This window comes from Apodemus sylvaticus, chromosome 22, assembly GCF_947179515.1.
Source record: "Apodemus sylvaticus chromosome 22, mApoSyl1.1, whole genome shotgun sequence".
NCBI lineage: Eukaryota > Metazoa > Chordata > Mammalia > Rodentia > Muridae > Apodemus > Apodemus sylvaticus.
This window is the reverse complement of record NC_067493.1, coordinates 45,028,181-45,043,115: the sequence shown is the minus strand read 5'-3', so window position 1 is coordinate 45,043,115 and position 14,935 is coordinate 45,028,181. Positions and strand designations below refer to the sequence as shown.

The 14,935-nt window shown below is 49.2% G+C and overlaps 1 protein-coding gene across 15 annotated transcripts in view; it reads right to left on the bottom strand.

The window, feature by feature from the left end:
• Window positions 1-14,935, bottom strand: part of Pitpnm2 (phosphatidylinositol transfer protein membrane associated 2) — a 133,411-nt gene that overhangs the window by 35,067 nt on the left and 83,409 nt on the right. The window lies entirely within an intron of this gene.

Sequence of the window (14,935 nt, the reverse complement as noted above, 5' to 3'; positions counted from 1 at the left end):
AATCTATATATAAACATGGCCATGGTGCTACAGCACATGGGTTTCCAGGGGGCTGAGAAACATCAGATCTGCCAAGAGGATAGAAAGAAACCTTTCTTTCTTTTCTTTCTTTTTTTTTTTTTTTTTTTTTTTTTTTTTTTGATTTGGTTTTTTCGAGACAGGATTTCTCTGTATAGCCCTGGCTGTCCTGGAACTCACTCTGTAGACCAGGCTGGCCTCGAACTCAGAAATCCGCCTGCCTCTGCCTCCCAGAGTGCTGGGATTACAGGCGTGCGCCACCACCGCCTGGCGAAAGAAACCTTTCACAACACTTGGGAAGAGAGCCCCAGAAATGGACCAGAGCTGGCCTGTGTCAGCCTAAAATTACTTCTTCATATAAGAGAGGACAATTAAATCAGAGCTCATAGGTGCCACCAACTCAAGTTCCCACGTTCATTTGGGTTATCGTCCACATGATGACCCTTTCAACCAATCAGAGTCCATCTCTACAAATCCTGTGAAGTTGATCCTGTATCTGCTAGCCAGAGAAAAGATAAGGCCTAGAGTTGCAGGCAGACTCAGACCTGTGGCATTCTCTGAGCCAGGGTATTCCCTCACTACACCAGGGTAAGTTCAATGACCCCAAGTATGTCACAGTTGGTCACTTGAATTGTGGAACTCAGACACACTCTATAGACAGCAGGCAGTCCAGGCTGGCTATGCCTTCAGCCTCTTAACCGGGCACTCACAGCAGACCACTTGTTCTCTTGGCTTCCTGGCCCAGCAGGCAAGGCTGCAGGCTTCCAGCCTAGGGTCAAAGTAGGATCTGCAAGCTAGACAAAAAGCATGTTCTCTAAAGGTCTCAGTCTCTCAAAGATGTCCAGGGATGAAACCTTAGAGCCTGGCCAGCTGCAGACACCAGCAGTCTTGGCTTTCAGAGGCTCTGTGAGCACATCTCTAACATAAAGTACATGATGACACTCTCTCCGAAGATAAGCTTCCTGGTGAGCTGTAACCACAGAGATGGTGTCCACCCTTCCACATGGGAACCGAAGACAGAGACACAGTAGCCACACTACGGCACAGGATTCGGGGTGGCTCCCACAACCCAGGAAAGCTGGGTTATCAGCAAAGCTTAGTCATAAGAGCATTCTGAGAAGTGTCAGATAGTGGAGACCAAGACTGCAGCTCCATCTCAGGCTGGGTAAAGCACAGGGACTGTGCTGTGCTTGCAAGGAACTACGGAAGCAGGCAGGCAGGCAGTAGGAAGGCAGGCAGCAGGCAGGCAGGCAGGCAGGCAGGCAGACAGACAGGCAGCAGGCAGGCAGGCAGCAGGCAGGCAGGCAGGCAGGCAGGCAGACAGACAGGCGGCAGGCAGGCAGACAGACAGGCGGCAGGCAGGCAGGCAGGAAGCAGGCAGCAGGCAGGCAGGCAGGCAGGCATGCAGCAGGCAGGCAGGCAGGCAGGCAGGCAGCAGGCAGCAGGCAGGCAGGCAGGCAGGAAGCAGGCAGCAGGCAGGCAGGCAGGCAGCAGGCAGGCAGGCAGGCAGCAGGCAGCAGGCAGCAGGCAGGCAGACAGGCAGCAGTCAGGCAGTAGGAAGGAATCAACAGTAACAGAGAGGACTCAGTTCTGAAGGTAACATGTGACAAGTCAGGTATAGGGTGGCATTACCTGTGGGAGCTAACTGCAAAGCTTAACATTATTTTCCTAGTTATGTGGCCCCGAGGATATGTTGTTGTGAGGAAGGAAAGAAAAGAAACACAGAAACTGCTGGGCGGTGGTGGCGCATGCCTGTAATCCCAGTACTCTGGGAGGCAGAGGCAAGTGGATTTCTGAGTTTGAGGCCAGCCTGGTCTACAGAGTGAGCTCCCGGACAGCCAGGGCTATACAGAGAAACCTGCCTCGAAAAAACCAAATCCAAAAATCCAATAAACAAACAAAAAAAAAAAAGAAAGAAAGAAAAAGAAACACAGAAACTTAGTATGTACTCTGCTTAACTGAGCACAGGGGATAGGATGAGAAATAATTCAACAAGAAAGAGAGATGAAAGAAAGCTAGCTGAGCTCAGGGAGAATGTGGAAAAATAGGCTCATCTTTTTTTTAAAGGTTCAGGAAACCATGAATGAACAGGCAAGACATAAGGAACAACTGGAGATTCCTTGGGTGGGTGTGAGGAACTCACTGAGCAAATGGGAGAAGACTAAGATAGAGATGCAGCGAGGCAGCAACAGGGGCTCTCGCACATACATGACTGGGGTGCACCCGGAACAAAACAGGAGGACACAACAGCAAGCTAAGTACTGAAATAGGTTAAAACAATAAACAAAAAACAAAAAACATTCTTTTTAAACAAATAAGATTTGTTATGCGCATCATGGTTTGTGTCTGTACGAACATGTAAAGGCCGAGGTCAGCGTCAGGTGTCTTCTCTGTTATGATCTGAGACAGTCTATCTCACTGAGCACGGAGCTCACTATTTTGGCCATGGTGGCTGAACAGTGAGCCCCCAGGAGCTTCTTGTACCACCCACTTCTCCAGCACAGAAGTACAGCTGCATGGCCTTACCCTGGGCTTTTAAGTGAGTTCTGAGGAATCCCAACTCAGGTCCTCACGCTTGCATAGCAAGCACTTTATGCACTAAGTCATTTCCATAGCTTCTCCAGAACTTCTTAAAAATAACAAGATAAATTAGATTACAGGCCTGACGCTACAGATTAGCTCACATTCTATGTTCTATGGAAGAAAAAAAAAAAACCCAATGTTATAAATAATAGCAAGGCACATTCTGAAAAACAAAAAACAAACAAACAAAAAAAAAAACAAAAAAAAAAAACACTGACCTTAAAAGGCAGAGAAAAAAAAGTATAAGGGAGAGTCCAGAGAGATAAGTTAGGGAGAACCTGACTTTATAGTGACACAATTTTAGAAGCTCTATGAGTGATATCTGCAGAATTCTAAGAGGCAGAATTTAGGAACCAGAATTTTATGCCCAGCTAAACTGTTTAAGTGTGATATCAGCAAATCTCTGAAATATGAATTTAGGGGCTAAATTACAGATAACATCTTCCTTAAAAATATTATATGGTATTAAAACCTAACAAACTAAAAGATGAGTCATGGAAAAATTCATCCATGGAAAACTATGATGTAAACAAAGTGATTCTGCAATCATGGCAATTATAGTTACTGAAGTATATGAAAACCCCAACAATATACACAAATAATAATATAATTAACAAAGACTGGGAATGGAAGAATAAAGGTGGAGACGTAAATGCCTCAACTCCCACAGCATGAACGTTCATTTGCTACATAGATAAACTGATGTGGTATGAACAGGCAAACACAGAGGGCTCTTCGGACAGACAAACCGTTGCATATGATGTGGTGGACATGACGTTATATGCTTATTTAAATCCACAGAATATACAACCAAGGCCTGGGTGGTTAAGAACACTTAATCCTCTTATAGAGGGCCTAGCACCCATGTTAGACAGCTTGCAGCAGCCTATAACTCCAGTGTTAGGAGTCTTCTGGCCTTTGTGGGCATATGTACTCATGTGTGTATCACACACACACACACACTTAAAAAATAATTAAAATAAATCTTCCAAAAGAACACAAACTGTGGACTCTGCGCATGTGTCAGGTTGTCAGTCGTAACAAAAGGACTGCTTTGGGTGGGCAGGACTGCTGATGGTCACAGTTTGATTCCCTGAAATCCTCATGACAGCAGGAGGACAGAACTGACTCCACCAAGTTGTCCTCCAATCTTCACATGTGCTGAGGCACACATGCCCATCCTTACATCATACATATATCATACACATATGATAATAAATATTTGAAAGGACCACGTTGGTGTAGGAAGGTAGAAGTTGAAGATGTTAATGTGGGACAAGAACCTTACCAGACTCTTAATTTCCACTTTATTTTAATGTGAAACTAAAACTGCTTTTAAAATAGAATTCATTATTTAAAGAATTAATAACTCCAACTTCTTAAAAGTCCTTCTTGTGAGAGCAGTTTAGTGGTTACTAAGCACCAAGGGGTAGAGGTACCAGGGAGTCATTGTGTAATGGTCAGAGTTCTCATTTGGGTGAAGAACACACTTTGGAAGTGGCAGTGGTGACGGCTGCAGGCCCCTGGGACGCTCTTAACACCATGGAGTGGAATGCTGAAGAGTGCTTAAAATAGCATTTTTTTTTTTCTTTTTCTTCAAGGCTATTGAGGGAACCCAGGGCCTGTGTTTGCTAAGTAAGCACTTTACCTCAGAGCTACAGCCCAGCCCTTTAAAATGGAAAGTTTTATGTTACATATTCTCCACCAGACTTTAGGTAATCCAAAATATAATATACTAAGGCCACCGAGTTGCACATTTTAAATGCATTAATGGAATGAATATTTGAACTGCATCTCAATAAAGTTATTTTTTAAGATTTTTTATTAAAATTTATTTTAAAATATACAACTCAGTATTGACCTTTTTTTGTTTGTTTGTTTGTTTGTTTTTTTGTTTTTTTCTCTGTATAGCCCTGGCTGTCCTGGAACTCACTCTGTAGACCAGGCTGGCCTCGAACTCAGAAATCCGCCTGCCTCTGCCTCCCAGAGTGCTGGGATTACAGGCGTGCGCCACCACCACCCAGCTAGTATTGACCTTTTTTAAATCATCAAAATAATTTATAATAGTTAAATGCCTCTTAAATGTTATACATGATATCTTCTGAAGCTAAAATTAATATGCACTTAACTAGTTTTTAAAATCTATTTGGAACATTAAACATGACAGAAGTAGAAAAAAAATCCCTTATGAAGTCCTCTATGAAAGGAAACTGTGACAAGTTTCTGATTAGACAGTATAAAGTTATTTTTAAAAAGTCTTTTTCTGCCCCTAAGGGGATAGGAAGTCCACTGAAGACCAACAGAATCAACTAAGCTGGACCCTTGGGGCTCTCAGACACTGAACCACTAACCACAGAACAAACACGGGCTGGGCCTAGGCCTCCCTGCACACATGTAGCAGATGTGCAGCTTGGTCTTCATTTGCATCCTGAACACCTAGTATGGAGACTGTCCCAAAAGCTGTTGCTGAACGTGGGATATGCTCTTCCAGCTGGGCTGCCTTGTCCGGCTTCCGTGGGAAGAGGATGCGCCTAGCCTTGCAGAGACTTGATGAGCCAGGGTGGGGGGATAACCAAAGAAGCCCCCACCGGATCAGAGGACGGGGAAGCAGGAAGGGGAAAGGATTTTGGGAAGGGATGACCAGGAGGGAGGTGGTGAGCAGGATGTAAAATGAATAAGTGAATAATTTTTTAAAAAAGTCTTTTTTCCTTTTAATCCTTTGGTGACTGTTAGTACAATGAAGAAAATGTTTTTTCTGAAGTTTAGCAATTCTTTTTTCATTTATTTTAGACGGATGTGAAGCTGTGATGGCTAATCTTGGTTGTCAATCTGAGTCAAGGAAAGCCCGAGCAGCTGGGCACGCCAGTGGCGCGTTGTCTTGGAGTCCATCTGTCCTGCTGCCGAGGCACCCCTGCCCTTCACCGGCAGTAAAGCCTGTTCCTTTGGGATTCCAGAGCACACTGAAGACCAGCTGAGACATCCAGCCTCAAGGACTGAACAATTAACCCCTGGGTTCTTGGTCTTTCCCTTGGAGATAGCCACAGCCTGTAAGTCATTCTGGTAAATCCCTTTTAAACATAGATAGATTCATTCTAACAGTTGTGTTCCTCCAGAGAACCCTGACTAAATCAGACCAGACATGTCTTCGGCTAAATTCAAGTATATCTTAAATATGTGAAGTTGCATGTGGGCTAAAATAAACTGATAATGTTAACTTTGATCTTTTATGGGCTGAGGCCTGACCTCACCTTGCCTATGTCAGGCAGGTGCTGTTTCTGAGTCATACCCAAGCCCCTGATTTTCAGTTCAAAAAGCATTTAAAAACTTGGGGATAAAAAACCAACCCCCAGCTATCATCCTTACTTTTAGCACAGGTCTGTCTATACAAGGTTGCTGGATGCTGGTGAGGGACTTGCCTCTGTCAGGAGACTCTGGGGTACCTTGTGCTTGCACGGTTCTACATGGCTTGATACTGGGCTGCAGAGCTGGAGCTGTGCGTGCAAGGGGCAGCGAAGGGCAACAGCACCGAGATGAAGGTAGCTGGCCACACCTGCCCCCCTCCGCTCTGACTCATTCTGAGCCCCAGCTGCCTACTGTCTTTGACCTTTTGTTTTATCTTCTACAAATAGGGGTGAGAACAGGTCTTGGGGTGTCCTGTGGATGAAATGTGATATAGCTCATCAAGTCTCACCCCACTGTCACTACACTGAATCCACTGTTTCTCAAGGTCAGGAAGGCCAGTCATGGACAGATGGCCACCCTGGCTGGGATTCCTATCCCAGTAGCAGACACTAAACCCACTGCCGTGAACCCTGGGGTCTGAAGGAAGAATGCCCTGCCACAGTGCTTTGCTGGCTGGCCTGACAGCCACACTCAGTTCCCCGGGTCTGGCTGATTAATACTATTATCGCCCCTATCTGGCCAGACAGCCCCTCTGCTTTTGTTTCTGCTGAGCCTGAGGCCAGGGAGCGTCCCAGGTGGAGAGGGAACAGGACTTGTTCCCTAACTCAGGCAACTTCATGACATCCAGAGCAGCACCCTGGGCAAGAGACAGACTCGCTCGTCTCTGCCCTGCTGGAGCCATGACAGCACAGACAAATTTATAGTTCCTGCCAGTGACAGGGCAGCTTTGGGGGGCCTGGGACAGCAAGAGGCCAGTTAGTGGGAACTAGACCAGTATCTGCATATCCCCACCTGTCACTCCTCAACAGCCATTTGGGCAAGACAGGAAGGGACCTTCTCTGGAGCCTCGAACAGGCCCTAGCTTTTACCGGCACCTTCAGGTTTCAGACCTTGCTTTTAGAACCCTAGAAGGGAAACCATCCCCCAATTCTTCAGTGTCCTTGATGGTCCAACAGGATTAGAGCACATCGGAGTGGGATCGCTTGGTATGGTGTCAGGAAGGCCTTGGAAGCATTGGGGTGGAGCCCTAGACAGAGTGCAGAGTATGAGCTGCTTCCTGGTCACGGACCAGGCAGAGTGGATGTGTACTGGGTGTCCCTAGTAATCAAGTCCCCAGCTTCTCACAATAAAGCAGAAATCCAGGCTGGGCTCCTAGGCCAGGAGCCCAAAGGCCTTCTCAAATGGAGGGACTGCAGGGGGAGGCCAGAGTCAGGCTCCTCAGGGAGAGCCTGCCAGTGAAGGCATATACAGGAGCTTGTGGAGGATTGTGAGGGCTTGGCTCCGAGGGCAGGGAGCGAGCAGGACAGGGCAGGTCCTCGAGACACCCTGAGCAAGAGGGAAGGCGGGAGAATTGAGTTTACAGAACTTAATCTGTTTTTCCGGGATTAGCTGGGGTTTGACGTCACAGATGGGAGTCAGGCGTGAGGCTGAGCAGACACAGAGGATGGAAGCCATCCAAACACAATTCAGTTGCATTCTGGTTATTAAGTCTGGAAGCCGTTCGATGCAGGGTCATCAGGTGCCTGGATTCTGGCAGCTTAGAGGGAGACAGGGAACCACACCACAAGGGGGTGGAGAGCAGGGGTGGGACGGGGCTCTGTGACTCACTTGTGTGTGTATGCACAGGAACCTGCTGCTCCCTTGGTCTCCTGTTCTAGAAAATCCTACTGCTTCTCTCGGTCTCCCAAACTCTCTGGTCACTAAACAGGAGCCAAAAAGTCTAACAGCAACCTGCTGCCTTTGTCGACCCATATCTAGTGAGGGAAGGGTGACGGGGCGGAAGGGAAACAGTCCCTACACGTGGAATGCCTTGGGTACCGCTGCTCTGGATGTACGAGACGTCTCAGGAGGAGAAAGTACACCACCTCAGAACCCAAGCCCTGCCTCTCACTCTCGGTACCAAAGATTGTGCCCAGAGTCTCATATGTGCCAGGCAGGCCTCCTCCCACTGAGCTGCACTCCAGACCCTGGAGGCTTCTCCTGAGGAATGAGTACTGAGCTAAGGAACAAGGAGGGTCCTGGTCCATGAAGACGCCAAGGTTGCTGTCCTACGTTGGCTGTCAGAGGCTGACTCTGGCTCCAGGCCTCTCCCCATCTAGCTGTTTTGCCATCCTGGGTAGGGACCATGGTGAAGAAGAGCTAGAGCCCATGGCCACTACCCTGTCCCAGCCCCAGTGTCCTCCACTACTCGGTATCATGGCACCCAACCCTCCCTCCCTTACCACGCATAGTGAAGAGAGAGCCTTAGAGAGGGCACTGCTGCACTCGCCTGAACTCCCAGAGAGGGCCCTAAATCTCACCACTATGCACCTAGGACTGCCAGACTTGTCACCAGACCCCACGGCCAAGCAGGCACACGGTGGCACCAGAGTGGTGCAAAGCTCTGCAGGGTATTTCACCTGTGACACTTCACCCCCAGGACAGCATCAGTGAAGCAGTAGATTCTGAGGATCAGACAGTCTAGAGAAGGTGGCACCCAGCTTCAGACCAGCAGCAGGAGAGGACAGCCCTGAACGTATAATTCCCAATCTTAGAGTAGCTGCCAGTGCTGCAGCCTCGCCTAGGATGGCAAGGGCAGAGGAGGCCCGTGAGTGAGAATATGGCACTAGTTCCCAGACACCAGGGCCTGGCACTAGCTGAAACCATCCCTATCCAGGCTGCTGGGGACCCTGCTGGTCACAGCAACCACTGCCACCAGCCTCTGGGGTGGTGCTCCAGTGACCATGGCCAAAATACCTCTGTGGACTGGGCTGTGACCACAGGGAACCTGCTGCTTGCACATGAGTCCCTCCTCCTTAGTCCTGTTCCTCCCAGGGTCACCCCCATCTCACCTCAGAAACAGGCATATCTTTAAGGGGCAGGGTCCCTAGTTCCTGGGCTTTCAGGAGGGAGGATCCCTGAGACAGGAGCACCTCCAGGCAAGGAAGTCTAGGGAAGATTTGTAAGAAGTTTATTGAGCTACAGGCCTTATCCCAAAGCCTCTCCCAGTTCTAAAAAGCCTTAAGGGAAACTCTAGCTTTTAAGAGATCCCAAAACGCCAGAGTTTCTTAGAGGCACAGGTGGAAATTTTACTAGGGATCTTTCATCCCCAAACAGGCAAGCTGGGATAGGAAGATGATGAAGGGACTCAGCACTGTTATCTAAAAATTTAATTTATATAAAAATCTAACATATTTTAAATTTTCATAAATTTATTTTAAATTTATAGTCTTTAAATTTTTTAATTTAAAATACTCATTTAAATTTTTAAAATTTTTAATTAAATTATTAAAATTATACTAATTATATACCTAAATAACATAAAATTATAATAAAATTTAAGATACTCTTTCTGCTAAGTTCTCTAAGTTCCCACTATAAACACTCTTGCTGCTGCTGATTCTCCCACAGATCAGCAAAGACAGCTGGAAGCTGCTGGGTGCTCCCTCGCTGCCTTGTCAGCCTTAAGCAAAAGGTCTGTCAAATTGCAGCCCAAAGACTGACTTTTATTCCAGAAGACCAGCCATCCTGAACACTCCCCGGTACCACGGGGGAACCGCACAGTGATCACAGCTGCTCACTTAGGGTCCCAGCCAGGACTGTTTCAGTTTGCACTGGGACCTTCCCCCGACCCTGGCTGGGACTAAAGAGGCAAGTTGTGATAGGTACAAACACAAATCTTCATTTGCAGCTGAGGTCCAGTGTGACTAGCATGAAGCTGGCTGGCGGCTTAGAGCGTTTGTGGTATCTCCCAGTCTTCCAGCGTGTTGTTTGTTTGTTTGGTCTACTTCCAGTGGAGAGGGCCAGGGCTGAACATGGAGGAAAGAAGCAGAGACAGAAGTGACGGCAGCAGCAATAGCAGAGAAGCAGCCAGGCAGAGCTTGGAGACGGCAGCTGCTAGACAGCCAAAGCCAACAGTTGAACACCGAAAGGAGCAGACAGCCAGGGACAAGGGGCAAGGGGCAAGGGAGATGGGGGACGGCAGAAGAAAAGCGGAGATAAGGTGCTGAGGCTGCAGGACAGATGCTGCAGGCCCTGGCCCTCTGAGGGCCCACAGGGACAAAAGCCTCAGACCTCCCTAGAAGCCGGGGCTGGACACGTCACTATCAAGGGAGGCGGAATTCTCATACCCAGGCCCACCTGGAAGCAGATGCTAGTCAAGTGCTTAACCCTGAGAGCCAGGCTACACTTGTAGAGCAGTGGGGGGTCTTTTTACCAGAGGCATGCACTAGGGGGCACCACCTGCTGCTGCTAAAAAGAGGCATATAAAAGCTGCCGAAGACCAACCCTAAAGAAGCATCTCCTCACTTGCCTAGTTCCTGTCCTGGTGACCCCAGCCAGCTGACTGGCAACAGGGGCTGGGACCCGCATCACAGCATCACAGTCTACCACAGCAGTGTATCAGCTGCTAGATGCAGCTCACCAGTAACCACCTCACCGGTGGCTGCGGGTTCATGCTTCTCCGGGCCAGCCATGCTCGAGAGTTTAAAGTGATACCTCAGGAGGGCCCAGCTCCTTCGCTCCCACCACACTGAGCAAGTGTCCTCATGTCCCCCATTTGATTTTTGTCTATCTTCTTTATATCTTCCAACCCCCTCCATCAAATTGGAGCAACCCCTCTGCACCCAACCCCCCAGCCTCAGAACAGGTGGGGCATCTGATCCTATCTGAAGGCAACAGGTCCCATGTCCTCTTGTTATTCGGGAATCTTCTCCCGCAGCACGTTCCAAGCCTTGGCATCTGGTGGAGATGTCATCACCTCTATTGGTATCTAAATGTTAACAACTACTACAATGCCAAAGCCCCTGGCTCTCCTAATTCTGGCCTCCTTGGTCCCATCCCGTTCCTCTGATATCTGAGCTAACCAGTGCCCCTAACAGTCGACGCTACCTGCTCGCTATCCACCTTCTCTCACACACTTCTGTCTCTGTCCAACATACTTTGGCGCCCCCCCTCCCCACCCACTAAAACTGCATTGATCAGGGGACTCAAGCACCTCCCTGGGTCTAGATGGTGGGGATCCTTAATAGACCCCCCACCTTTCCTTAAAAGATGGGAGAGTTCTGGTACAGGGGCCCCTGGAGCTTGCAGACAGACGGTCTCAACCCACGATTAGATTTCTGTCTGAACCATGTTTTCCCCCTCACCTGGCCAACACAACCACCAGTGAACCTCGGCTGGAGTCCTCTGTGTTCGAGACTCAGCACTTGGCTCTCTGACCAATTTGGAGGCCTGACAGCTGCAGGTTCTGATTTTCTTTCTGTTCCCAAACCAGCAAGTGTCATAAGGTCTGCAAATAGCCCCGTGGGGCTCACATCAGTCTAGAAAGCCTAGGAACTGGGGTTCCAATTCCTGCCCTTTAAACCTCCTCTGCTCATGGACTACAACGGGCACATACAACGGCTGATTCCCCTGGCTAGCAGGCGTGGGCCCAGCTGTCCCTGGGCATCATGGGGAGAGTACCGGAACCCTTTTATTCTGAGAAACTGCCCGGTGCTTCCCAGTTACAATCAATGGACTGTTTCTCCAAGACGGACTCTAGAACATTCAGCATGACTAAGGGTTGGAGCGTCAGATTTCACACCAACTGCCCTCAGTCCTTCATGGTTCTGTGAGGATGGGAGAGAAAGCTCACAGTGTGCCTGATACTACCCTTCTGGGGCACTACCTGGGGGCCCCAAGAAAGCGCTGCAGCCCCACTGAACCCCACCCAATGGTCTCATCCTGAAGCTGCACATCATGGAAACCTTACCCTTTGACCCCAGACCACTGTCCATGCTCAGGCTGTGTCAGTGCACCCTCCCCACAGCTTTGTCAGATCGCCCCATGGATTCACTTCTGTGGTGAGCACAGAACTCATGCGCCCTGCCATTTACCCTCTAAAGTGGTTGTTAATGTATTGAGAGCTCTGCAGCTAACTCCGCTATCTAATTCCAAGACATTTTCTCCAGTCGCTGGCAGTCTCTCCACTAATCTGCTTTCTGCCTGTGTGGACTTGTATATCCAGGACCCATCCTGTACCTGGAGTCTGGGTTCTTGTACTTGGCTTCGTGTCCAAGGCTCATGCCGTATCACATCAGGGTTCATTCCATTTTATGGCTGGCCAATGTTGCCCTGCATGGCAATAGCCCCAGTTTATAACCTAGGAGACGGTGGCTTTGGGTCTCTTGGACGCCTCACCCACAACCTCTCAGTAGGTAAAGAGTCAGGTTTACCTTACTTCCCAGCTAGGAAAGCAGCTTGAGAACTGAACCATCACCTTAATGGGACTCCATTTGTATAAACATATACCTCAAGTATCGATAATAACACTGTGATTCACGCTGTTAGCTTTTAGACCCTCGCTTTCCCAGAACGATCTTTCCAACATGTAAAAGGCAGGGGATGTTGGGACAGAATCACGGCCACCACGACTGAAGAGCGTGAGTTGAGAGCTAGTGGTGTTTACTGAAGGCTGAATGGAGACGGCCTATGATCTGCACACTGCGGAGGGAATGGAGCAGCCTGAAGGCTTTCCCCACTGGTCTATCTGTAGAAAGATATTTGCCTCATTTCCTTTTGGTTCACTCTGTAGGGGGTGCACACCTCCTGTGTGAGGCAGAGCGCTAATTAAATTCCATCAGAGAGGGGCTACTTGGATTTTTTTTAATGTGCTGAATGATATTAATTATGATAGAAACCAAGGCTGGCAGGGGTGGGGGGTGGGGGGAAGGGAACCAACAGGAGGAGGGATGGGAAGAGAGGGCTGGATAATAAAGTATAATGACATGTCTACACTAAATACCACCATGAAACCTATCATTTGTATGCTAACTTTTAAAATTAATTTAAAGAGTGTGCAAGGAAGAAAGAGAAGTGGGGTCCCTTTCTAAACTCTGTCCCCAATACACAGGCCTGGGAATGTCTCATGTTCCCCCAAGTCCGTCTGGAGACCAAAGCTCCACAGCATGGTTTTCCCTCTAGTCTCAACACAGCCCCCAACCTCATCTAGTAAGACCCAACCTTCACCACCTCAACTTCACACCCCGAGCAAATCCAGGCAGCCACCAGGAGAGGGTTTTGTGGATCCAGGCACGAGTACTCAGGAGTACTCCAGCCCCTGGGAGACAAGCAGCACATATGCAACCAAAACCTGGTGGGAAGTATTATTCTGCTCTAAAATGGGAGTACTAACAATTGTTGACATGGATGAAAAGAAAAGACCAAAGCTGGGAGATCCCATCTCTCGACGCTGGCTAGGGCGGTGACGTCTACAGAGATGGAGGCAGAACGGCAGCAGGGAGAGTTAGTGGCTAATGGACTTTGCTTTAGCTCTGAAAGGTGGACTGCTCTGGAGGTGGCTGGCGAAGACGGTTCACACTGCATGGCTGTTCCCCTAACCCTCACCTGGAGATAGGGTCTTTCTGTGTAGCCCTGGCTGTCCTGGGACTTACTCTGTAGTCCAGGCTGTCCTGGAACTCAGATTTCAGCCTGTCTCTGCATCTGCAGTGCTGGGACTGATGATGTCCATGCACCGGCACTGCCTGTCTACCTATGTGGTTCTTCTTGAAGCTTCAGGACTGGGCAGAACTAAACAGAACTAGACCAGTTTGAATTTTGAACTTACATATATTTTGCCTCAATTACAACCAATGGTCAGCTGGGGACCACAACAGAGAGCTATGGCAGGACCATAACAAGAGTGCCCAGACCCTTAATGCTTCCTTCCCTCCCCAGCCCTAGGCAAGCCCCCTGTCTTGTGGGCACGCGCACGGGTGGGGGGTGTCCTCAGGGCGGGGGGGGGGGCTTGGGGGGTGTCCTCAGGGCTCCGGCAGCTCTGCACCAGGTTTACATCTGCAGCTGCAAGTCCCTGCAGCCCCAGCCCTGCCTGCCCACCTACAAACCACAGCTCCACCTCTGCACTGCTGCAGTTCTTGGATACACAAATTCCCTCTCTCTGCTGCTGAGCTGCTGTTGTGACCCTGAAGTGCCCATCTGTCCCCAGGGCCTGGGCACATCTGTTCCTTGTCATCATTCAGGCCCCAGTCCAAATGTCACACTTTGGGCTCCAGCTTCAACCTGATCCCTCCCTCTTGGAGCCTCCTCTGAACCTGAAGTGATCAGGCAAGGCAAGGACTTGTTTACTTCTGGTTCCTTTCTACCCCTCAGGGATAGACTGCCCGCAGGGCTCACTGGTTGCTGTAGACCCAGGAACAAGAAGAACAAAAGAAGAGGGCTGTCTATCTGTGGGACTCATTCTTAGGCAGGAGGCTCTAGACGGCCCTTAGTAGGTACCTAAGAAAGTGAGCCTGGCAAGGGCTCACTGCTCCCTCTCCGGGCAAACAGTGTTCCTAAACAGGCAGTGTTAATTTGCTGCTCTGTTAGCGGTTCCTTAGAGCAACCGTAAGCGGCTCTAAGAATAGTGCGGCCTCCTTGCCTGCTATGTCCCTGTTTTGTGACAGCATCTGTGACTCAGATTTCTCACAGGGCCAGACTTGCCTCCCCAAGGGTGCATGCAGGGGCATGAACAACAGGCAGCAGCTGGAGGCCTCGATGGTAGTGAGGGGTCAGCTGGCCCCTTGGCTCCCTTCCAGTGGGGTGGATTGGGAGAGGTCTGCTTGGACCTAGGGATTGATATTCAGCAATAGCAGGTACACCGAACACTCCAGTCAGGACAAGATAGCAAGAGTGTAGCCCAGGGTGGTCGGGCTATTATTTGATGAGACCACAGAGCGTCCCAAGACAGAAGGGTACAATATTTGAATCCTGGCCAGTGATCCAGGCCTAACCAACTGTTCTCTTGGATTCAGCAAGAGTCCTGGGTGTCACAGATCAACAACAATGGTGCCCAAATGCCCATCTCTGAAGGCAGTCTCCTGGTCCACAGAGGACAAGAAACGCCCAGGCAGTGTCCCTGAGGTAAGTCAGGACAGGTAAATCATGCGTATGAACATTTGGACCTAGATCTTTCTCC